Source organism: Lepidochelys kempii, chromosome 14 (assembly GCF_965140265.1).
Source record: "Lepidochelys kempii isolate rLepKem1 chromosome 14, rLepKem1.hap2, whole genome shotgun sequence".
Taxonomy (NCBI): Eukaryota; Metazoa; Chordata; order Testudines; family Cheloniidae; genus Lepidochelys; species Lepidochelys kempii.
The window spans coordinates 40,592,774-40,618,417 of record NC_133269.1 but is presented as its reverse complement, the minus strand read 5'-3'; the positions used below and the strand labels follow the sequence as shown (position 1 = coordinate 40,618,417).

The 25,644-nt window shown below is 53.2% G+C and overlaps 1 long non-coding RNA gene across 1 annotated transcript; it reads right to left on the bottom strand.

Moving 5' to 3' along the window:
* Positions 1-6,650: 6,650 nt before the first annotated feature.
* LOC140897939 (uncharacterized) lies at positions 6,651-7,539 on the bottom strand. The gene is made up of 3 exons (XR_012154886.1): positions 7,418-7,539; positions 6,837-7,027; positions 6,651-6,696 (listed from the first exon to the last, which is right to left on the bottom strand). It is a non-coding gene; the product is annotated as an uncharacterized lncRNA (long non-coding RNA).
* Positions 7,540-25,644: the final 18,105 nt, after the last annotated feature.

The following is a 25,644-nucleotide window of genomic DNA, read 5'->3' as shown; positions in this document are numbered from 1 at the left end:
TTTTCCATCTCTTTTTTGGAATTGCCAGCGACCAAAAAATTCTGTTTGCCCAGCTCCAGGGGCGGGTGAGAATTTTAGCGGTAATATTGTGGGTCTCTGAGTCTCCTTGTTGCTCAAAGTTTTCTTACTGTAACAAACTAATTTGGGATGAAGGCAGGATGGGAAAAAGCTTCCTAAAAGTGTGGGGGCGGGGGGGGGCTGGCAGCCAAACTGTGACCCAGCCCCTGTGCCACCCCTTCTCCTTGAAGTCCTGCCCCCTCAACCCCCCCCTTCCCTGACTCCCCCCTCATACCGCCTTTCTCGTTGAGCTCCCACTTCACACTGCCCCTTGCCCCCAAAACACTCCCCCCCTCCCTTCTCTCCCCCCTCGTCCAGTCGCTCACACTTATGGACAGTAAAAAGTGGTGGGCCCTGGTCTCCCCTGTTCCGGCACCCCTGGATGAGAGTGGGAGAGGATGAAGAACTCCTTTCAAATATAACTCCCCCCCACCTCACAAAAGCACAATTTGCCAGCAACAGCAAAACATGCACCTAACCAACCCGGGCCAGTCACGCTGTGTTGTGTGTGACATCCCCATCCTGGAGCGGTTTATGTCTTTGAGAATGTGAACCCCGCAGGCCTGGGTGTTTCTCTACGTAATGTGACCTCAGTGCTCCTGATGAGAGCCATTGTTTGTAAATGTTTCAGGAGCAGACATATTTATCATTCATGGACACACAGACATTTCTTCATAATTAGAACTGGTCAAAAATAGCGGGTCATGAAAACTGAAGAAGAAACCACTTCCCCCCCCGCCCCCGATATTCTTCAAACTTATTTGCAAATGTTTTTAATTATCAAACTTTTGTTTAGTTTTGGTGGGAAAAACTCCACGTTCTCTCTCAAATGGGCAGAGAAATCCAAAATTTTTTTTTAAAAAGGGAACTTTTTTCAAATGATCAATGTAATCCAAAGTGTCATTTTAGTTAAAAGGTTGCATTGTCAGTGTAAAATCATTTTGAACCAGATCTATTACTGTATAAGAAGATGAGTTTATTTTTTCATGCTGCATTGTTTGGGCTAAGTTCCAAGTGGTATTTCAGTTTTTGCCCAGCTCTTCTTTTCTTGCGTCTGCACCTCTCATAAGCTGTGGCCTTAATCTTGGCCCTGGAAACACTTGCGTGCTGTCCTAAATATAAAGGGAAGGGTAAACATCTTTAAAATCCCTCCTGGCCAGAGGAAAAACCCTTTCACCTGTAAAGGGTTAAGAAGCTAGGATAACCTCGCTGGCACCTGACCAAAATGACCAATGAGGAGACAAGATACTTTCAAAAGCTGGGAAGAGGGAGAACATCAAAGAGTCTGTGTCTTTCTGGGGGATGTTTCTGCCGGGGACAGAACAGGAATGGAGTCTTAGAACTTCGTAAGTAATCGAGCTAGATATGCGTTGGATTTTGATTTCTTTAAACGGCTGAGAAAAGAAGTTGTGCTGAATAGAATGAATATTCCTGTCTGTGTCTCTTTTTTATAACCTAAGGTTTTGCCTAGAGGGATTCTCTATGTTTTGAATCTAATTACCCTGTAAGGAAGGTATTTACCATCCTGATTTTACAGAGGTGATTTTTTTCTTTTTACTGTTTCTTCGATTAAAATGTTTCTTTTCAAGAACTGATTGCTTTTTTCATTGTTCTGAGATCCAAGGGCTTGGGTCTGTTGTCACCTATGCAAATTGGTGAGGATTTTTACCAAACCTTCCCCAGGAAGTGGGGTGCAAGGGTTGGGAGGGTTTTTTGGGGGAAAGACGTTTCCAAACAACGTTTTCTCAGGAATCCAGAGAAATGTTTGGTGGGGGCAGTGGAAAACCAAGGGCAAGGGGTAAAATAGTTTGTACCTTGGGGAAGTTTTAACCTAAGCTGGTATAAGTAAGCTTTGGAGGTTTTCATGCAGGTCCCCACATTTGTACCCTAGAGTTCAAAGTGGGGAAGGAACCTTGACACGTGCATGTTTAACTTTAATGACTGCTGTGAATAATTCCATTTCAATGGGACAACTCTGAGGTCGGGTTTACACTACGGCCCTATATCAGTGTAACTACGTCACTCATTTATTTAATTTTCTTCCTTTTATATGTGAAAGTTATTGAGAGCTTAAAGCAGGTAAAATACATGAACAGGTTCAGACAGTCCAAGTTTGTCAGTGCAAAGAGACAGCAGAGATGTGGTATATGCGAGTTTTCCATAAGTCTCTCAGGGTTACCCAGGATAACTTTGGGGATCTCTGTCTTGCATCGGGAATGTTCCCTGAAAGTATCCAAACAGCTCAGAGATGCAGAACCATTCCCTGGATCGATTCTTATAGCTGTCTTCCCCGGAAAGCAGTCTGGCAAGTGTTCCTGTCAGCTCTTTGCTAAGTTATCTGCCAAAACACTAGAGTTTTCAGGTGCCTAAGTAGCCCCTGGAATCATGGTGAACTTATCCTCCCCGCCACCACCAAAATTTGAAATGGTGCCCTGAGTACACGGGACCCTACCGTGCTCCCCCAGAGGAGCTGCATTAACAGGCAACTCTGCAAGTTATCTGCATGCCTCTGCAAGTGACCCCCATGCCTCTCCATTTCCTTGGCCACATGTATCCTGTCCCCTTGCTGGCGGCTAATCCAGAAAAAGAGGGAAAGAGCTCATCACTGCGACCACCTGAGGAATGTGTTGGGTTGAGATCAGCTGGTCAAAGCAGGCAATAGGGACAGAATCTGAGACTTGAAGCTCCTCGAGTGACCTCTGACCTTCCCAGACCTGCCCTTCAATCAGACACAGCCATTGTAAAGTTGAATGTGATAGTAACTAGACCCATTTTAAACCCTTCACCACACAAGACAAAGCCCTTAGGATTCATCATTAATGATTTATTTCTCCTCCCCTGGATTCCTGCAGCCCCCAGCCACCTTGGAGCTTTCCCTCGTCTCTCCCAGGCTGGGCTCACTTGATGGCAGGAGCTCAGCGGAGGGTCCAGCTTTGCTCTTTCGCTTCCTTTCTTCACGTCTTTGGGTGGCTGCATTTGCAACTGAGCAGCCTGATGGAAACACTGAGTCCTCTGTCTCGGCAGGCAGGCCCAGCCACCAAAGCCAAAGACTCCCTGAGAACAGGGGGAGGTTCGCCTCAACTCTCAGGAGTGGAGGCTTAGCCCATAGGGTAGGGTTACCATTTTTGAACTTTCAAAAAAGAGGACACTCCGGGTGGGGGGGCGGAGTGGTAGCCCTGCCCCTTATCTACTCCCTCCCACTTACTGCCCCCCACAGAACTGTCAACCCATCCAACCCCCCCGCTCCTAGTCCCCTGATCTCCCGCTCCCAGGACCCCATCCTCTATCTAAGCCTTCCTTCTCTCTGTCTCCAACTGCCCCCTCCTGAGACCCCCCCACCCTAACTGCCCCCCTAGAACTTTCCCCCCGCCTGTCCCCTGACTGCCACACCCCCTATCCGCACCCCTGCCCCCTGACAGACCCCCGGGTCTCCCACACCGATCCAACCACTTCCTTTCCCCTGACTGCCCCCGCAGAACCTCCGACCTATCTAACCCCCCTCCGCTCCCTGCCGCTGACTTCCCCCTTGAACCTCCGCCCCATCCAATCCCCCCTGCTCCATCTCCCTTGACTCCCCCGACCCCTCTCCCTGCCCACCCCCTGACAGGCTCCCTCCAGAATCCCTGACCCATCCAACCCCTCCTGCTCCCTGTCCCCTGACTGTCCTTGGGACCCCATGCCCCTTCTCCAGCCCCCCGGCTCCCTTACCCTGCTGCTCAGAGCAGTGTGTCTGGGGTGCGGAGCCAGACACAGTGCCGTGCTCCCCCGCAGAGCACGCAGCTCCCCCCCCCCCCCCGCGCCCCCAGAGTGCTGCATTGGGAGGGAAATCCCAGCCCTTTGGAGAGTTTTACAAATTCCTCCTGGAGGGCGATTTAAAACCCAAAAAGCCGGACATGTCCGGGAAAATCCGGACGCATGGTAACCCGACCACAGGGACTCCAGGATCTGCAGCTGCTGCCACCTCTATGGTGATTCCTCCGACTCATCACCAACCAGCTCTTCCCCATTCTGCCAGCCGGCCCCACGGTCTGACCGTGCAGGAGAACAGAAACCCTTTGGGACAGCAGGAGAGTCTCCTCAATGCCGCACGCTTTGCATGGCTTCCCGCGGTCACCGGGAAACACGACTGCCCTGCCCCCAGGAGTCTCTCAAGGAGCTGCCGGCGCAGTCACTGGGCACCCACTCCTAATGGTCTCGGGCAGTGGCATTGCAGAGGGAGCTGAGCAGACCGTCCCTTCTGTGACTTCCTGAATTGCTGCCAGGACGGACTCTCCTCTGCGCTAGGGAGAGTCCCCGAGGAAAAACAGCTGTGGTAGGGGAGGGGGCAAGACAAGCTCTCCCCCTGAGTCCTTGAATAGCAGGCAAGCAGGACTTTGGGAGCCAGAGATCGGTGTGTCTTTCTGGGAGAGCAGAGCTGGAGAGCAGAAAAGGGCACTGGAGGAATTGTCGAAAAGTCAGTGTCATGGCCGGGTCATGAGCAGCCAGACCTAGTGGTCAGAGGCAGAGTCCACACTCACAAGGCAGGAGTCGAGAGTCAGCTGGGTCAGGACACTGGAAGAGCAGAAGCAAAAGACCAAATTGTGTTCAGCACCTCAAGCCAGATGAGTCACCCCGAGTCCGGATGCCAGGAAATCAAGCCTGGGGAGTGGGAGCAGGAACAGCCAACACACGGTCCAGAGCCGGGGAGGAGCTCGGGTGTTCAGACAGCTCCTTGTTCCTGCTGTTGGTTTAAGGAGGTCCCGGGGGCCGATTAGCTGTTCTGGGACTTTGCCAATAGGTCCTCAGGGATGGAGCCTCAAATTGGGTCTGGACTTCGTCAGTCCTAGGTAAGCAGTTTTTCGTAGGTTTCCAGGTGGCTGCTCCCAGGAACCCTGGAGACCCGGGTTAATGATCCGGGGGTCATGACAGTGACTGATCTCTCCCCGCTCAAACCTCCTTCACGAAAGAGTCTCCAGGGTCCCGGACACATCCTCTGAGAATAAAAAAAACACAGTCATGATGAAAATAGGCTATGGAACAGGAGCCCCCTCTTCGTTGCAACAGCTCCAAGTGCCCGGAAGAGTGGACGGTTCTTACCTCCAGGAGATGCCTGGATCTTCCATCTAAGCCTCACTGGGACCCCTGTTTCTTGGTCTGACAGGATGAGATCATCTGTCTCCACTGCTCCCTGCACTGGGCTGGCTGCAGCACACATCTGTGTAAGAGGCTGGGCCAGAGAGATGTTACAGTCAGGGTCCAGGCAGCCCAGAAGAAGACGAAGCAATCAAATCAGCGGATTCGACAGAGAAGTTTTCTACCCTACAGGGACATCAAAGAAGGTCTGTTAGGAAAGCTGAGATGTTAGTCTGGAAACTGCCAAGGCAAAGATTGTGACTTGTTAAGATTCAGTTTAAATCACTACAAAGTGTGTTGTGTTTTGTTTGTCTCTTTGAAATTTGTCTCTTTCTCTTCCTTAGTGTCACTTAAATCTCTTCTTTGTTACTGTGCTTCCAAAACCACCTCAGTGTCGTGTGTTCAAGTGAAGTGTGAATCTCCAGAGTACCCAACAGGCTGAGCTGTGCCCTGTCTCTCTGAAGGTAGCGAATAATTTCTGAGCGGTGCTGGGCTCAGAGTCCAAGGGCACTTCACCAGACACCTCCTGTGAAGCCCAAAGAGACCAAAGGAGCAGGAGAGATTCAGGCCCCACTGACGCATGGGAACTTCCCACAGAAGAGGTTACACAGGGCTCCAGACACAGCCAGCAGGATCCCTCCCACAAGCTGGGCCATGTCCTTCCCCTCCCAGCCCCACAGCTTCCTCCCCACTCCAGCCTCAGGAACCCCTCCCACCTCCCTGCTCTCCCCACCCACTCTCCAATACCAGGCTGTTTCCAGAATGGAAGCAGGTGCGTACCAGAGTTCACTCACCGCTAGATGCTGGCCAGGCCTCGTGTCACCGCTTTCTCGCTGGGCTAGCAACCCCGCTGATACTCACGCTTGCAGTTTGTTGGCTGGGAACTCAGCCCCCCAACCAGGTGACTGGCCTTTACTCCACTTCTTCCTGGGTCGTGCTCCTTCCAAACAAAGTCCAAAAATGTCTTGAACAGAAACAAGGCCTTCCACCCTCGTGGGGAGCTCTTCCTCAGCCTGATTTCGGCTTGGCCTGCCCTTCTTGGGTTTTTATGGTCTTCTGTGTCCCCTTCCTTAGGGACGGTGAGAGAACCCAGTCCTACCCTGGACTCCAGGTTTCGGCCCAAGGCTGTCTACTGAACAGCTCGCTCTGCTTCTGTACTTTTGCTGCTGTTTCCCCTTGTTTCCTCTCAGGTGGGGCTGACTTGGTCATCAACTTGGCCTAGCCCCAGGCTTGGCAGCCACAGGCCAAGTCACCCTGTTAGATACCCTCCTCTTTCAAATCTGGTCTAGCCCGGCTGACAGGTTTGCTGAGGGGATGGTGAAACCCCATTGCTGATCAGAAGGAGGTCAGTCTGTTCTCTAGGAGCTGAAGGTCCATTTGTCCTGCTGCGGGAAGTGGAGCTGGAGAGCGGAGATGTTATGTGAAAGAGACTGCATGATGGAGTTGGAGACTGAGGGATGGGAGCCTCCTCCCAGAAACGCTCCCAGGAGAACAGGTTGGAGTAGGAGTTCTCTGGGGAGCCTCTTCCTAGGAAAAAAACAAGGGTGGCACATTGATGGAGATGTCTCCGTCGCAGGGATGGGGGAAGCTCCCAGCCAGGCTATGCAGCAGGGATCCCATTTCTCCCCCAAGAAACCCATATGCCCAAAGAAGTCAATGGCTCTTACCTCCATGAGGGAGCAGGGTCTTCCCTCTCAGCCTCTTTGAGAACTACCACTGATTGGTTTCCTCGGACAAGGGACCTGTCCCCACTGTTCCCTGAGGTGGCTCAGCTTCTGACTGCAGCCATCTGGGAGGCTGTCACACACCCCAGGGCCTAGAAGTCACGGGGGGAGGAGGCTCCTCTTCATGTCACACTCTGAGAGCCCAGAGAAGGGCCAAAGGAAGAATAAAGAGCAGGAGATGAAGCTAGCCCTGAGCCTCTGTCCCATCCTCACCTCCTCAAATGTGGAGCTTCCTGAGCTTCAGTTGGGCAGACAGTCTGTAGCCCTGACCCAAAGGTACTTCTGCGCCATATGGGGCAGGAAGATCTCTGCCTGGGAGCATGGGGAATGGGCTGGGGGTGAGATGAAGGAAAGAGGGGAGGGGTATGGGTATGAGGGAAAGAGCTCCTGCCCCAGATGAAGGAATTTGGGGGGGCCGAGGGAAGGACCCAGCTCCACAGAGAGGGGAGAGAATTTCTGTGAGTGCCAGGGGCCTCCATTTCTGCTTCCACTAGCCCCGCATTTACAGTGAGACAGAGCAGTACCTGCAGCAGGGAGCGGGACTTGCTGAACAAGGAGGGGAACCTTTCAGAGCATCAGATGAGCCACAGCCCTTGCAGCGCCTCGGGCATCTGGTGCAAGTGCCTGATGATGTGAAGCTGGCCCATGACCTTGGCTGTGACATCCTCGTGCTGCAGGGGAACAAGAACATGTCAGAGACTGAGACACTCCCCAGGAATCAGGGAGGATTAAGGGCACCTGGAATCAGCACCATCATTTCCACCCAGCAGCTGCTCATGTCTGAGTGGTGGATTCACCCTCCCGACCCCCAGGATGGAGGCTTGCTGTCCTCTCTAGTGACCTCCAGTGCCAACCCCCCTCCTTGTCGGGTGAGCTCCTGCCACCTCCCCATCAGTGCCTCTGACAGCTGTTCCACCTCCAACCCACCTGGGGACACCGCTCAAGTTCGGAGAACCCTCTCCTCCACCCCCACCTCCATCCCCACCCAGGTAGGGCAGGGAGGGGGCTGTAGCAGGGTGGCGGGGGGCAGGAGGGTTTCTGGCAGCAGTGAAGTGGGATGGGGAGAGGCTGAGACCTTTCCCCAAGTCACCCCAGTGACAAAAGCTGAAGCCACAGGATGGCAGCCCTGGTGAAGGGGGCAGGTCAGCAGCCCCTGCTGACTGAATCCTCCCAATCGCTCCAGAGCGGGTCCAGCCCTACCAGCAGCAAGACCCGCTTCCCACGCCCATGTGCCTCAGCTCTTCCTGGTCAGTCGCCATCTCCAGTCAGTCCTTGGCCTCCCAGGCTGCCAGGGATGGGAGCAACTCTCGATGGTGGCTCAGGTGACTTGGACACTAGGCCATGGGGAAAATGGGTGCAGCTCTGTGGGGCAGGAAAGGTTCCCAGAGGGCACTTAGGGGACTCTCCTGTCCTTCCCAGGAGTGATAGCAGAGCACCACATCCTAAGAAGAGAAGTCCATGAAGTCCAGAAGTCCCCACTAGGCTCCTTGCTACCTGGCCAGGGAATGGCGATCGGATGGAAATGAGGCCCTGGGCCCCACCCCAAGCTCCTGAGTCGATTGCAGCTGCTTACCGTGACCCCCATCAGTTGCTGGGCTTCCCCCAGGAGGGAGTAGACGAGCACCAGCCCAGCCTGGCTGACACGCAGCAGGGGGTCGTGGATGGCCAGCACTGCTGTCTGCAGAAAGGATCTTTTCTGCCCGTCGCAGAAGAATTTTCCAAAGACCTAGAAGCAAGAGGACACGAGGCTCGAGCAGATTGCCCAGAGCCAGCCTCCAAGTCCTGGCCGTACAATGCCATCACCGTCTAGTGCCCCAAAGGGCAGGGAAGAGAGCTGCTGTGGCCAAGGCAGTTCATTCCCCAGGACTCTTTCAGGGTCCCAGGGCTCAGGGAAGCCCCTTTATGAAAAGGTCGCAGGTGCTTAGGGACCAAAGCGTCCAGTGGCTCTTTCGGGAGGGCAATTTATGGCAGGGGCCAGGATGGGCTGGAAATGGATCTCTAATGTGTGTGAGCAGGCCCACTCTGCTGTGCAGGGCACAGAGACGACAGAGGACCCTGTGTTGCTTCCAGCAGAGAGATCTCCTGCACCTCAGCGGCTAGAGGAGTGTGTGTGTGTGTTGTGGGGGGCGAGGGGGTTGGAGCTGACAGCCAAAGGTCTCTTCCCCGCCAGCTTAGTGATTTCTCTCGTCGCTGGGAATGGCCTCTGCAGCTCCTTGGTTTCTTCAAGGGGAATCCAACCTGCAGCCTGACAAGGACAAGGAGACTCATAGCCCAGTCCCCATCCCAGACACTCCTCGGAGACTTTTCTTCTGCTGCAGCAATTCAGCTTGTGGGAGGAGGGACAAGCTCACACAGTCTGTCTCACGGCACGTCTGTGGAGCAGCGTTCTGTCGATGCCCTTGTCGATCCAGGAGTCACTCCAAGGCCTCCTCTGTGATGTTGTGGAAATCACCCATTTCACCTTTGACTCCAGTCTGGGGGCACTGTGTTACGGTGTGTTCGAAGGTTTGGATATTCTCTCCACAGTTGTGAGACGGGGGCGGGGGGTGGGGTCGATGTCTTTGATTTTCTACTCGTGCAGTAAGTAGCCGCAACTTGGGTCAGTGACAATGTGTTTCTTTGGAACAGTGGCTGAGGTCCAGATACTCTGCCATTCCCTGGCCAGGTCTGGAGACATGAGGGGGGCGCATGTGGTCCATATTGGCTCTGGAGCTCACTATGTCCCCTACCCAGATCCCAGGTTGGGGCATTCTGCTTCCTGACCAGCAATGGAATTGGGCAAAGCCCACCTCCTTTCTCTGCTTCTACAGGGTGCAGGGAATTAAACAGGGGTCTGATCAAGGAATCGTGACTGACTGACCCAGTGCTCTCCTCTCAGACACTTGGGGATCAGCCAGGGGGACAAGGAGCAGAGAGACACCCAGAGCCATAATCCTATATTAACTCACCCACCCGGGGATCCTCCTTATGCCACGGAGCAATGCAGCCATGTAAGACACTCAAATCACGGCAACTAGCGAGGTTCCAATGTGGGACCTTTAGCACCAGCCTGTCCCACTGGTTGCTGGATGAGGAACTCTGAACTGGAAATAAGGAGTGGGCTCTTCTCCTGTCTCCAGGAGGCATTCACTGCAGGGAACCCAGCCAGCCCCACTCCCCGGGCTGTGTCATGCCCTGGCACAGTGCCCTTACCTCCCCAACTCTGGCTGTATTTTTGTAGCCCAAGAGCCTGCTGTCCTGGTGCCAGTCATAGCACCAGAGATCTTCCGCGTCATGTATGGTCAGGCCTGGAAGAGAGAGAGAGAGAGAGAGACTTTTCTCCTCATTCTGGTTGCAGTTTCTGTGTCCTTCCAATCCCAATGGTGGCTCCACAGTGGAGTGGAGAAGAACAGAGGCAGAGAGAGACTTGTCCTCCAGCTGGGGTCAGTCTGAGAGAAATGGTCTGGGGTCCCATTGTCCACCTGTGGTCACTCTCAGTCCCCTGTTGGGTTCCGTGTCCCAGCTGGGTTCCTTACCCCTCTGTCGGAGCAGCAGCTGGTAGAGCCGGTAAGTCCCCTCCCTGGCCTGCCGGCTGATGTCCTTGTCTGGATCGCTGACAAATAGAGCCAGCTGGGCCACATGGTGCCCCATCCTAGGGAACTCGGCTGAGATCTAATGGAAGGGAGAGGAGAGGGGACTCCATCAGCATTTTCCTGTTAGCTCCCTGTCCTCCCTGGGCCAGAGGGCTCCTTCCCCTTAGCCCCTCTGCAGGAGATGCTGGGGGAGAGGAGCTTGAGATCGACCCTTCATTTGCTCTGCTGCCAAGGGAGCCCGGAGCTGTTTTGGGATGCCAAGCAGGGGTGGAGCATGGGCTCCTTAAAGGCCCAGGGACAACACTGAACCAGGACCAGAAGAACTTGACTCAAGCCGAGCTCAGTCCCTGCTCTGACCCTGCCTTCCCATGAAGAACCCTCCTAAGCCACAGCCCCGGCAGCAGCAGATCCTGCAGCCCGCTGGAGCCAGCCCGCCTCCGCCTGGAGCCAGCAAGCTGGGGTCGGAGGTCACTTACGTCAAACTCAGGGAGGGTGACTGTGTATCTGAGCAGGGCTGTGCTGCTCCTGATGGCCCTGGCTCGCTCCTGGGACACCCTGGACACGACCCAGAAGTTGACATGCTGTGGGGAAAGGAGGCAGGTCAGACTCAATGGCCAGCTGCACCTGCTTTGCAAATGAGCCCCCCACGCCCCCAGCCCCAGGGGCTTGAGACATTCTGTGCAGGGGGGAATATCTGAGGCCTCGATGGCAGAGCTTTAGAAGGGGATTCTTTCCCACAGGACGCAGCTTGTACCTTGCAGGTCACAACTTGTCAGCATCTCTCTAGATTGGGACAATGTTGGGGGTCGGGGCTGGTCCCCTCCTCCCAGAACTCCTGATTCCTGAACAGTTCACCAGAAAGGAGACTGAACCCTCACCCTTCCCTGCTACGCAAATCCTTAGGGGGGTGTAGGGAGTGACTGAGAGCACAATCCCCCCAGGAATATCAGAGCAGATCAGAGGGAAGGGCTGATTCCCTGGGGTCCTCCTGTTTCTCTAGGAAGGAGCATGTGCCTCTTCTCTGAGAACCATCTCCCAAATCTCATGGCGTGTGTGTGTTGGAGGGGTGGGGGAAGGGTGGGATTTCAGACTCTCACTCCCCAAGACAGCCAGGAGCCCTGTGGTTTGTGCTCCGCAGAACCAGGCAGAGCTCTGGCTTGAAGTCCCAGCTCCTTCCTCTGTCCCTCAAGGAGGAAGGACCTGACACTGCATTGCACTGACCTCCCCAACCAAGGACGGCCCACTGGGGACCCAGCTAGGAGGACACAATAGAAAATGGATCTTCCCTTCTCTCCTTACCAGTCCCCCAAAGAGTTCAGGTAAAACGGGGCTCACCTCCAAGATGAAGTGGAGCCTGTCTGTGTCTGGGGACCCTGCCAGCAGATTCCCCAGCATGGCATCCAGGACCTCTGGGATGACTTTATGCAGAGCCTGCAAAGCATGGGTCAGAGTTAGGGAACCTGAGCCTACACCTGCCACAGGATGGGAAGAGGGGTCTCTGGGAAGCACTGGAGAGACTCCCAAACACATCTCCTGGCCTCTCTCCTTCACATCCCACTGCAGGCAATTCACAAGAATTGATGACCCCTGGACCTTTGATCCATGAGTTTAGCAGGTCCCTGCAGAGGGCCTTGTAGGCAGAAGAGTATGAAACAGCCAAGTTGCTATGGATGGAGGCTGGGCTTCTGGGCACAGCACGGCTTATGGAAGAAAGAAAGAAAGAAAGAAAGAAAGAAAGAAAGAAAGAAAGAAAGAAAGAAAGAAATCCCCCAGAGAGGGGTAATCTCTTCCCTGCTGGAGGGAAGGATCCAACCCTGCAGCTTGTTCCATCTCCGCTACCCCACCCCGAAAACTGGAGCTCCAGCGAATCAAGGGAGCAGGGACCAAGGACTGCTCTGGAAGAGGAGGAGGATGGAGGAGGAGGATGTACCTGGATGTCGGTGGTGTCCTTCTCCGTGCCCAGGGTGAAGACGGAGTGAAGGGCAGCTCGCAAGAGGTGGGTCTCTAGGGCTGGCTCCAGGGCAGGTTTCATGGTGCTGGCAAGAGAGAGGAGCTGGTATTAGACTGTGCAGTATGGGGGTGGGACTGTGGCCAACACGGACACCAAGCCACAGGGATAGAGGCACAGGCTGGCGAGAATGGAAACTGAGGCACTGAGCTCGGGAATGACAAGGCCAAGGCTTCCCAGACAGACAGTGGCAGGACAGGAGTAGCTCCTGTTCCCTGGAGCCTGCGGCCGCTCCTGTATCTGAGCCCAGGAGTGAGCCCCTCCCCAAGGCTCCTGTCATGTTATGGGAGTGAAAAGAAGAGCCCCGCCAGGAGAGAGTGACCCTCCCCACCCCACCATCTCTGCCAGAGGCACCACTCTTGGGAGGTGACCTGGGCGGGACAGTGACGGTGACTCCCAGCCTTGGGCCTGAGCAGCACTGGGGTGAGGGGAGCCGGCGGGGTGGGGGGGTGGGGCTGTCTCAGTACCAGAGGTAGCCCACTGCAGCCAGGGAGTGGGCGAGGACGGCGCTGGGTGACGAGTCATCGGGAAGCTCCTCGATGAGCTCCTGTGAGACGCGAAGGAGACAAAGGAGCGTGTGAGATTCAGGCCCGACTGACACCTCCCAGTGGGGATATGACACAGCCAGTGCCCCACATGGCCAGCAGGATCCCCCACCACCTCCCGCTCCCCCGATTCCTTCCTGCCCATCCAACTTGTCCCCCTTCCCGGATTCCTGCCCAGCTCACTCCCAATCCCCTTCTCTCCTCCTCCCTGTCAAAACTGCCCCCATTCAGCCCCATCCCGACGACCGAGCTGGGACCATGGGATTCCTTGTCCCCCACTCTCAGCTGCCGTCCAGCCCCACAATTCCCCCCCTGCCCACTACCCACCAATCTCAGAATTTCTCCCAAGTCTTCAGCCCCAGCAATCCCTGCCCTCTGCTGCCCCCTCCAACACCACCCAGCCCCCACCCATTAGCCTGGCCATACCCCTGCCAATCCCATGTCTCTCTCCTCTCGCCAGCTGCCGTATGGCGTGTCTCACTCACCACGATCCTCTTCACCACAGCCGCCTTGCAGCAGCGCGGCTCCAGCGTGTCCTCCCCTCTCTCCCGTGCAGCCAGACATGCGGGGTAGATGGCCTGAAGGAACAGGAGCTGCTGCCCCTCATCCTGGACCCACCAGGAGTGGGGTATAGCGAGAGAGAACCTGTTAGCTAGGGACCTTCCTGCCCCACCCAAACCAGCTCCAGGGCTCAGGCCTCAATGGGAGATTGTGGGGACCCGCCTATTCTCCAAATCCCCCCCCACTCCTACGCAAGCAGGATCAGGAACCGGGACAGTGGCTGTGGGGGGAGACGACCTCGGCTGTTGTGGGACAAACACCCCCATCTTGGGGGTCCCACATCATGCATGTAAAAGGGCCCCATTAGGGTGGTGGATCAGGAAGGACAAGACCTTCGGCAGGGGGTGGGGATGCTGGGAAGGGACAGGGCCATCTTGGTTCCAGCCCAGGTGGGGAACATTTGTACCTTATCTCTGCACTGGAGCTGCTCTCGGATGACCTTGAGAGCAGCTTCATCTTTGGCCACGTCCACCCCTTCCTCCTGCTCCGAATCCAGGGGGGTGCCTGCACCAGGGAGGGAAGGACAGGGGCGTGGTGGGCAGAGCAGGATTCCAGACCCCTCTTCCCAACTCAGGCCCCCAGGGCAGATGGGGCCCCAGACCTCCCTCTCATGGATGCCTTCAGCCCCCAACAGCTGCCGAAGCCCAGAGCTTCCGTGTCCCTGCTGTCCGTGGGGTTCATGGGGCTCAGGCCAGACACCTGGGCTGGGGACCCCCCCCCGGATCCCTGGGAGAGCGTCTGGGCCCAGGGTGTTCACATCCCATCCTCAGCCCTCCCGGAGCCCAGCCTGGCTCCTCACCTGGCACAAAGCAGTGGCCTCCATCGGCCTGGCTGCTGCCAGAGGCCCAGGTGCTGCCGCGGTCCCAGGCTGAGCTGCCGGTGCTGGGACAGGGACCTTCCACCTCCTGGCCGGCGGGGGCTGGAAGGTCCTCAGAGACCGGGCAGGGCGATGCCTCCTGATGGGAAGGAGGGCTGGGCTCCTGGGGCCGCTGCTGCCCACACAACCAGCCGCAGAGCCACCCTGCCCGGCGCCCCTCCTGGGCTGGGTCCTGTCTGCCAAACCGCAGCCTGGGCCAGCTCCACCGGGGCCTGGTCGGGGCCGCTCCCAGCTCGGCGCCTGCGCCGGGAGCCGGGGTCCTTTTCCAGAAGGCCGGGCACTTCCGCCGTCTGGCCTGGACGGGACCTGCTTCCCCGCCAGCGGGGACGCAGGGCTTGCTCTGCCCCTCGGGAAGGCGGCAGCTGCTTCCCTCAGGCTCTGGAGTCACCTGCAGAGCCTTCCTCCGCAACATCCGCAGGAGCCTGGCCATCCTGGAACCGAGCGGGGAGCAGGGGTGAGTCTGGGCTCAAGGCAGCCTTTCACTCCTGGCCCTTTTCCGGCCCTCCTCCTCCCTGCTTCAACCACAGCCGCCCCCTCTGCCCCCACAGGAGTGCAGGGAGTGCCATCTACACACACGGGCAGGAGTTCGTTGCATGATCCGCTCCCAACGTTCCCCCTTTTAATCCCTGCTGCTGCAATATCCAGGAAGTCTCATCCTTTTCCAGCAATGGGGTCAGTCCCAAAGACCATCGGTTACTCTGGACAAGCAGCCCCCTCCTCTTATCCCAGGCCACTCTCCCACCCAGGCTAGAGAAGGAACAGAAGCCAGGAGTCCCGACTTCTCCTGGGAAACCATTCCCCACGTCAAAGTCACAAAGACCTTAGGCACAGGAAGACCAGGGCCCTCCTCGTTCCCCATTGATTTCCATGCTCAGCAGCTCACAGGCTCTGGCCCAGCTCAGAGACTCTCCGCCTGGGGAACAGTGTCCCACAAGGGAAGGGCTGGGAGCCCCATTGCTGGAACCTTTCCAAACACACTGGAGACGGCTCTGGAGAAGCTCCTGCCCGGTCTAAGAGTGAGGGGCTCTTGGGGGCTGTTTGCAAATGAAATCCCCCTTGGGAGATATCCTCTCCCCCTCTTTCTGCCTCTCCCCACAGACAGGGGAAGCCACCGGGGAACCCGAATGCCACTCACTTGCTCTCAGTGATGGTACGATGGATGGCGGATGTTCAGGGTCAGCAGACGTCCCTCACCCTCCTCCTCACTCCCCAAGCCCAAGGCAGGCTGGAGAGGGTGGTGACCTCAGGAGTTACCCTGCCCAGCCAGCAGGCAGGGTGATGACACGAGGGCGATCGACTGGCTGTGAAAACAAGTGTCTGTCTTATTGCCAAGGGAGGGAGAAACTCAGCCAGCAGAAGGGGGGTGCAGAACACGGCCCTAGGGCGGAGGTGACAGCACCTGCAGGATCCTGACATCCCAGCACTTCCAGAGCCCAGGAAATAAGGTGTGAACATTTTCATGGAAACCGTTTTCTGTCAGAAAATCCATTCAGACAAAACCACTTTGTTTCTTGAAATCATAACAAGTAGGATGAAAATTCTTTGCAAAAATATTTGTTTGCAAAACAAGAGCATCTCCTGTTTGTCAAAGCGCATTAAACTGTCTCGTCGTACACAAAGGGGAGACACTATGATCTAGAACATTAGATGAGATGCTTCAGGCTGAGCTAAGTAGTTGCTGCTCTTCACAATTTCAAAATAATAAAATGCAAATGAAATCGAATATTTGGTCATAATCTGCTTTGGCTCAGTGTGATCGGACACCCCCTAGTCTGCACTGCTCCGAGTGACACTCTTCAGTGGATCCCCATCACCCACCCATGGCAAGGTAGATGGGAGAGGATTGTTATTCCTCCTTGACAGAAGGAGAAACGAAGGCTGAGAAAGGTGCAGGGACTTGTCTTTGCTGATGCAGTTGCTCTCAAATGAGCTACAGACCAACAATTGTTCATAGTAATTATTCAGCAAGTATTTCAGAAGAATTGGAATGTTCGAGAGGATCATGAACTGCTCTGAGACAATGAATGGAGAGCAGCATCCACATTAGTCAAACATCTAACTGGTTGTGACTTATTTGCTTGGTCATAAAAGAGAACAAGAAAGACCAGAGTTTCCTCCCTGTCAATAGCCCCCTCCTCAGCCAATCAAGGTTGAGACTTTGAGGGGTGGGAGGCTAAAGGGTCTCACCAAATAGCCCAAAGAATGGCCCTGGTCACCACCGAGGGGATCACTCTCGGAGCACTAGTCCAGTCTCACCTCTCTGTGAGGGCCTCCCACAATCCCCACCCCCCACCTCCCCCACCCCCGCTCCAGACACACAGCTCCTGGTGGTGGGAGGAGAGCAGAGGAAGAGGACAAAGGAAGCAAGAAGAGAAAGGTAGGAGGGACAGAGCAAAAGGGAAAACAAAAAGGAGAAACCCCAATGTCCCCAGTGATTCTAAGGGACAAAGTCCTAGGTCGGAAATAAAATGCTGCCCCCACAATCTAGTGTTTTCCTTTCCTAAAAATCTGCCGGCACCTGATGGATCAGACTGAACAGGTTCCAAACCTCTCCGAGGCTCTTACCTTCTCTAGAGGGACGTCTGTTTTCGAGCAAAACCAGGAAAAGAAAAGGAGAAAACTCCAAAGAGGGTCCTCCTTGCGCTCACGTACGTGCAAGTGAATGCTCTCTCAGTCCTCCAGGAGAGACCTCGAGAAGGAGACGTGCTGAAGCAAAGCCACAGGGATCTCCGAGGTGGCCCCTGTCCTGCCCCCCTGTCCTGCCTGGCTGATGTCAAGATCTCTCTGTGAGATCATCGCCTCCCCACCACCTTTGTCCAATAGGCTGAGGTCCTGCCAAAGGCCCTTGTGATGTCACTGCCACACCCACCCCTCCCCAGCAGTGCTGATGTCCTGCCCCTGTCCAGCCACACCGGATGTTTGAGCTGCTTCCCCTGGGTCACCCCACGCAATGAGCGTTCATTGTGGGCTCAAGCCGAACACAGTAAAACATCAGAGGCTTCTCCCCATGCAAAGCTCAGTTTTTCATAAATTAGCAGACTTTATGGACAGAAGAGACAATTAGAGTACGTCATCAGACCCCCTGCAAATCACATGCTTTCTGTAGAGAATAGTAGCTAGTTTTTGACTACACACGTTCCAGAAAGCCATCTCGTCTTCATTAGAAGACATTAAGAGGTGGGGAATTCCCACCACTTCCCTTTCTAGTTTGTTCCTTTGGTGATTCATTCTCAGTGTTGAATATGTGTGCCCTCTTTCTCATATGAATTGGTCTCTTTTGAGTTTCCAGCCACTGCGTCTTGTTATGCTTTTCTCTGCTAGATCAATGAGCCCTTTAATACCCGATAGTTTCTCTTCATGAAGTCACTTCAACACTTCAAATGACGTCACCTCCCGATCTTTTTTATCATCTAAACAGGCTGAGCTCTTTCAATAGCTCCCTCGCAGGCATTTTTCTCCAGCCCTCAAAATGTTTCATTGCTTTTTACTGCCCCATCTCCAATATTTCCAAATCTTTTTTCAAAGGTGGACGCCAAAACTGGATGCAGGATTCCATGATGAGTCTTCCTCATGGTGTGTCACCTCCCTCTGCTCCTCACTGCTCTTTTCATACATCTAATGATGGCTTTAGCCCCGTTCACCACAGCATCACCCTGGGTGCTCATGTTGAATGGCTTGCCGAGCATGGCCCCAAAATCCTCTTCACAGTCAGTGCTTTCCTGGATACACTGCCCCACTCTGTAGGTGTGGCCTGCATGCTTTGTTGCTAGCGAAAGGACCCTTCCTTTGGTTCTTTTCCAGCTGGTTTTCTTTGAATGGGTCCAGCTTCTCAAGGGATCCGATTGCTCTGTGTCACTGCCCTCTCCTCATCATTAATTACCACTCTGCTACTATTTTATCACCCACCAATGTTAGCAGCAGTGATTTTTATTTGGGTTGCAGTTCATTGATATTTATTTTCATGTATTAGTCCTTGAGAGCCTCTTCATATCCCTAGTGCCCAGAACCTGCTCCTCACAGCACAGCGAGAAAAGGCCGCCCAGCCCAGCTGTGCCCTAGGGGCTAAGCACAGAATTAACTTTGGAGCTTGTGCCATCCATAGCTTCTGAACAACATGTGGGGGTCATCAGCTTAGAAATACACTCTAGACCGGTAGCGTAGACAGGCCCCAAATGTATCCAAGTGTCCCGCCTTGAAAAAGAGGAGAGAAGAAAACATAACCCTGAGTAGCGTTATTTTATAGTCGTGGAAACTGAGGCACAGAGAAGCAAAGAGATTCGCTCATGGTCAAAAAGCCAGGAATAGAAAACGGCAGATCTGCTGATAGTCAGTCCCGGGCCCTAGCCGTGTTTGTCCTGGCCTCTCTGCTTCAGCTCCAGTGACAACCCAGGTCGAGGTTTTCTTCTTTTCCGTATCCTTTAACTTCACGTCACTGCAGAAGAAAGATTGTTTCTGAGCAGCTGGCTCTAATGCGTGGAGATGTCTTTCCAGAAGACATGCTTTGGCTCAGTCCCATGTCGTAGGTTTTCTGGAGGAAGCGCTCGGTGACGTTCTAGGGCCTGTGTTACAGAGAAGATGGACAGAATGGTCCTTTCTGACCTTCATTTTTTTCTTTCGCTCGGAGGATAACGCTGGACATTTTCTCTCATTCACTTTCCTTTGGAATAATTTCAATCCAGTCCAAAGGATTTCCTCTTCTGTTGCATCTTCAGCACCTTTCCTAGCAAACAGTTACTGTTCGAGCCCAGGTTTCCAGTTTCAGGCTGTCCCAGGGTGAGATGGCCATGAAAGGGGTAGTAGCTGAACTGAACCTCTCCCCAGGTGAAGGGAATAAGTGCAGGGGTCACGTGAGAAGGAGCAGCATGTAACTAGGATCCAGGCCCGTTGGGCGATATCAGAACAGCCTGTGCTCCGCCAGGAGAGAGACCCGCAATGGGAGCAGGCCTGGGAGGGGCTTGGATAGTCCTTTCAAGGCAGTTTGGGTACACAGTACGGGATGGAACAGCCAAGCTGCTAGGGTTGGGAGCTGGGCCTCCTGGCAGTGTCCAGGAACGAAAGCACAGCATCTGCCAGGAAGGGAGTCCCCACAGAGGGACACCGTAATCTCCCAGGGAGGGAAAAGGCTCTGACTGCCATTTCTTAACCTCATGGGGTGTTCTCCTGCTCTGCCAACCACACCCGTATTTCAGCATCTCCAGGTGCCTGAAGGAGCAGGAACCAGAGGCCATCCTGCAGCTGGGACAGAGATGGAGGTTGATGACCTACCAGCCCATGGAGACCACGGGGCAGGACAGCCGTCACGACAGGGGAATGCAGCTCCAGATCTGGGAGCAGCTTCCCTTTGCTGGCACGAGACCTTGCAGGTTGCGGGGGGTGAGACAGGCACTAACTTTTGGTAACCCTCCGTGGGATCAGAGGGTAATGGTTTGTAGAAAGTGGTGTTGGAGAGCTTTACAAAAACTAGGCAAGCCATGTACAACACACACTTAGCTTCTCTCCAAAAGAAAAAGGACACTAAACGATCTAAACTACTACATGCCACAAGGGGCCACAACAGTGGTTCCTTGAACCCACCCGGCAATATTGTTAATCTATCCAGCTATAGTCTTAGCCCAGCAGAAGAATCTGTCCTATCTCGGGGCCTCTCCTTCTGCCCCCCTCCCACCCCCACAAGCAGGATACAGTTCTGTGGTGACCTAGAATCCTATTTTCGACCTCTCCGACTCAAGGAATATTTCCAACACACCTCAGAACAACATACTAACGCACAGAGAGCTTCCTACCAAGACTACGAAAGGAAGGATTCTGGGTGGACTCCTCCGGAAGGTCGAAACAACAGACTGGACTTCTACATAGAGTGCTTCTGCCGACGTGCACGGGCTGAAATTGTGGAAAAGCAGCATCACTTGCCCCATAACCTCAGCCGTGCAGAACACAACGCCATCCACAGCCTCAGAAACAGCTCAGACATCATAATCAAAAAGGCTGACAAAGGAGGTGCTGTTGTCATCATGAATAGGTCGGAATATGAACAAGAGGCTGCTCGGCAGCTCTCCAACACCACTTTCTACAAGCCATTACCCTCTGATCCCACTGAGAGTTACCAAAAGAAACTACAGCATCTGCTCAAGAAACTCCCTGAAAAAGCACAAGAACAAATCTGCACAGACACACCCCTAGAGCCCCAACCAGGGGTCTTCTATCTGCTACCCAAGTTCCATAAACCTGGAAATCCTGGACGCCCCTTCATCTCAGGCATTGGCATCCTGACATCAGGATTGTCTGGTTATGTAGACTCTCTCCTCAGGCCCTATGCTACCAGCACTCCCAGCTATCACTTCAATCTCTCTGGTCACTCTCCAAGGAACTCCCCACTCCGAGACCCTAGACACTGTGGCCTGTAAATGCAGGTGGGGAATTAATTACTGACCTCGGTGGCGTTCAGAAGCCTGTCCTGAAGCATGGGATTGGGTCAGAGGGACAGCTAGCGCTGGCCACAGTGTCCAGGGTCTCTTGGAGTGGGAAGTTCCTTGGAGAATTCCACTGTGTGGGAGACTCAGCTGTGAAGGGAGGGGCGGGCAGGAGCATCTCATCAACCCAAGATTGGAACAACTGAAGTAATGTTCCTTTTACACGGAGCCTCAGCTCTTTGGAACCTCTGCAAACGCTTTAGCCACGTGTTTAACTCCATCTGTAGGAGTAGCCTTGGATGGCAGTGGGAGGGCTCAGGTGTGTAAATGTTTGCAGGATGGGTGCTCAGGGCAGTCCCTGACGCCAGGGCAAAGTGGATGTAGAAGTGCCGCTGTCTGGTTTTGGGAGCCTGCCTGCACACCAAACTCACTCGGCGCAGGGTGCATGACTGCAAGGCGCTGGGCCGGGGAAAATCAGCCCCGGGTGGTTATTTTGAGGAGAAAACCAGAGCCACTTCTGGGGTCTTTCAGCTTCTAATGCCCTTTCCCCTCTGCAGCTGGATTTCAGCGTACGATAAAATCCCTCTCAATGCTGAGTCAGTGTAATAAATCACTGGACTGGGTGCAGGAATCAATAGGCGACGTTCTCTGGCCTGGGTTATGCCAGGGCTCAGACTAAATGATTGTTCCCAAGACTTTTAAAAGCTGAGCCCCCTCCTCAAGGCAAAGAAACCAATCGTGCCCCTCACCCGTCAGCAATGTGTTCGCGACCCCACCCCCCATTTTCCTGGATACATCTTCAAACCCCACCCTTCCCACCACGGCTAGCCCTTCCCCACGCTTCAGGCGACGCTGGAGTAGATGATCCTAACCGTCCCCTCTAACCTTAAGACCTGAGGGACCCCATCCTGGAGCATCTTAAAAATCCCAGTTCCCAGACTCTGGAACAGGGGCTGCTTTGCCGGGCTCACCTTTCTCCCTCCGTCAGGTTGGCCAATGGGGATAATGAGCCTGGAGATCTCATTCCCGCTGCTCTGAGTGCTGCCCATGTGCGCACGACCCAACTCAGCTCTTCCTGTATCCCAGGAACATCTTCATCTTCTGGGATCCTCATGGGAGCAGTGGGATGATTTAACGGAGTCCCTTAGTCATGGGGCCTTTCTCTCTCTTTTTTTGTTTCAGAGCCAGCGTCCTGGAGTCGTCTCCTGGTGCGTGGAGTGGTGGGGGTGGTGGGGGAGCTAGTCTAACTATACCAATGTGGGTTTTGGAAAGGTAGGGGGAAAGTGTTTGCCTACTCGCGACTCGTCTTCAGGAAGCTGCTGACTCATCCCTCCCCGCAGCCTGGAAGTCCGCAGGATTCACAGGAATTTGAGCTCCCCGCAGTGTGTGACAGGGACGGGGACCAGGCCCAGGGAACCAGAAACAGGAATCGAGACCCAGCCCTGGAGAATGGGGAAGGAGACCTGCTCATGGAGGACAGACGCTTCTCCCAGGAACCCAGAGGAAGGGATCCATTAGGTGGGGACACGGGTGTGGCCCAGGAAACTGGAGTAGCATTGCCAATCCTCCAGGGTGACCGGGAGTCTGCAGGAATTCAAGATTAATTTTTAATTAAACATTATGGCATGTGATAAAATCTTCAGGAATCCGTCCAATTAAAATTGGCAACCCTAAAGCGGAGTCGGGGGGAGGGACCCATTAAATGGAGACAGACTTGGGCTGGGAAACCAGCTAGAGGAGCTGATCCCTCTTACGGTGCCCCTCAATGGTGGGGACTAGACTGGGCGAAACTTTTCATCTAAACCAATTTCAGGTGAAAAATGCAGATTCAGCAGTTTGCGAATTCGTATCCGGTCTGCTGAATTGTTCACGTCCAGCCCCTCCCCCCAGTTCTTAACAAGTCAAAGCATTTCGTTTAGACACTTTCCAAACAAACCATTTTGATTTTTCAGCTTGAAACAATTTTTTGTTTAAAAATGTCCTTCAGTTTTATTTTAAAAATTCAAAAAGTTACAAATATTGAAATGTTCCTGGGTTTTTGTTGTTGTTTTTTTTAATGATTTTTGGTTCATCAAAAATTCGGAAAAATTTTAGTTTTGTTCAACCTGAAACCAGTTTTTTTCCATCTCTTTTTTGGAATTGCCAGCGACCAAAAAATTCTGTTTGCCCAGCTCCAGGGGCGGGTGAGAATTTTAGCGGTAATATTGTGGGTCTCTGAGTCTCCTTGTTGCTCAAAGTTTTCTTACTGTAACAAACTAATTTGGGATGAAGGCAGGATGGGAAAAAGCTTCCTAAAAGTGTGGGGGCGGGGGGGGGCTGGCAGCCAAACTGTGACCCAGCCCCTGTGCCACCCCTTCTCCTTGAAGTCCTGCCCCCTCAACCCCCCCCTTCCCTGACTCCCCCCTCATACCGCCTTTCTCGTTGAGCTCCCACTTCACACTGCCCCTTGCCCCCAAAACACTCCCCCCCTCCCTTCTCTCCCCCCTCGTCCAGTCGCTCACACTTATGGACAGTAAAAAGTGGTGGGCCCTGGTCTCCCCTGTTCCGGCACCCCTGGATGAGAGTGGGAGAGGATGAAGAACTCCTTTCAAATATAACTCCCCCCCACCTCACAAAAGCACAATTTGCCAGCAACAGCAAAACATGCACCTAACCAACCCGGGCCAGTCACGCTGTGTTGTGTGTGACATCCCCATCCTGGAGCGGTTTATGTCTTTGAGAATGTGAACCCCGCAGGCCTGGGTGTTTCTCTACGTAATGTGACCTCAGTGCTCCTGATGAGAGCCATTGTTTGTAAATGTTTCAGGAGCAGACATATTTATCATTCATGGACACACAGACATTTCTTCATAATTAGAACTGGTCAAAAATAGCGGGTCATGAAAACTGAAGAAGAAACCACTTCCCCCCCCGCCCCCGATATTCTTCAAACTTATTTGCAAATGTTTTTAATTATCAAACTTTTGTTTAGTTTTGGTGGGAAAAACTCCACGTTCTCTCTCAAATGGGCAGAGAAATCCAAAATTTTTTTTTAAAAAGGGAACTTTTTTCAAATGATCAATGTAATCCAAAGTGTCATTTTAGTTAAAAGGTTGCATTGTCAGTGTAAAATCATTTTGAACCAGATCTATTACTGTATAAGAAGATGAGTTTATTTTTTCATGCTGCATTGTTTGGGCTAAGTTCCAAGTGGTATTTCAGTTTTTGCCCAGCTCTTCTTTTCTTGCGTCTGCACCTCTCATAAGCTGTGGCCTTAATCTTGGCCCTGGAAACACTTGCGTGCTGTCCTAAATATAAAGGGAAGGGTAAACATCTTTAAAATCCCTCCTGGCCAGAGGAAAAACCCTTTCACCTGTAAAGGGTTAAGAAGCTAGGATAACCTCGCTGGCACCTGACCAAAATGACCAATGAGGAGACAAGATACTTTCAAAAGCTGGGAAGAGGGAGAACATCAAAGAGTCTGTGTCTTTCTGGGGGATGTTTCTGCCGGGGACAGAACAGGAATGGAGTCTTAGAACTTCGTAAGTAATCGAGCTAGATATGCGTTGGATTTTGATTTCTTTAAACGGCTGAGAAAAGAAGTTGTGCTGAATAGAATGAATATTCCTGTCTGTGTCTCTTTTTTATAACCTAAGGTTTTGCCTAGAGGGATTCTCTATGTTTTGAATCTAATTACCCTGTAAGGAAGGTATTTACCATCCTGATTTTACAGAGGTGATTTTTTTCTTTTTACTGTTTCTTCGATTAAAATGTTTCTTTTCAAGAACTGATTGCTTTTTTCATTGTTCTGAGATCCAAGGGCTTGGGTCTGTTGTCACCTATGCAAATTGGTGAGGATTTTTACCAAACCTTCCCCAGGAAGTGGGGTGCAAGGGTTGGGAGGGTTTTTTGGGGGAAAGACGTTTCCAAACAACGTTTTCTCAGGAATCCAGAGAAATGTTTGGTGGGGGCAGTGGAAAACCAAGGGCAAGGGGTAAAATAGTTTGTACCTTGGGGAAGTTTTAACCTAAGCTGGTATAAGTAAGCTTTGGAGGTTTTCATGCAGGTCCCCACATTTGTACCCTAGAGTTCAAAGTGGGGAAGGAACCTTGACACGTGCATGTTTAACTTTAATGACTGCTGTGAATAATTCCATTTCAATGGGACAACTCTGAGGTCGGGTTTACACTACGGCCCTATATCAGTGTAACTACGTCACTCATTTATTTAATTTTCTTCCTTTTATATGTGAAAGTTATTGAGAGCTTAAAGCAGGTAAAATACATGAACAGGTTCAGACAGTCCAAGTTTGTCAGTGCAAAGAGACAGCAGAGATGTGGTATATGCGAGTTTTCCATAAGTCTCTCAGGGTTACCCAGGATAACTTTGGGGATCTCTGTCTTGCATCGGGAATGTTCCCTGAAAGTATCCAAACAGCTCAGAGATGCAGAACCATTCCCTGGATCGATTCTTATAGCTGTCTTCCCCGGAAAGCAGTCTGGCAAGTGTTCCTGTCAGCTCTTTGCTAAGTTATCTGCCAAAACACTAGAGTTTTCAGGTGCCTAAGTAGCCCCTGGAATCATGGTGAACTTATCCTCCCCGCCACCACCAAAATTTGAAATGGTGCCCTGAGTACACGGGACCCTACCGTGCTCCCCCAGAGGAGCTGCATTAACAGGCAACTCTGCAAGTTATCTGCATGCCTCTGCAAGTGACCCCCATGCCTCTCCATTTCCTTGGCCACATGTATCCTGTCCCCTTGCTGGCGGCTAATCCAGAAAAAGAGGGAAAGAGCTCAT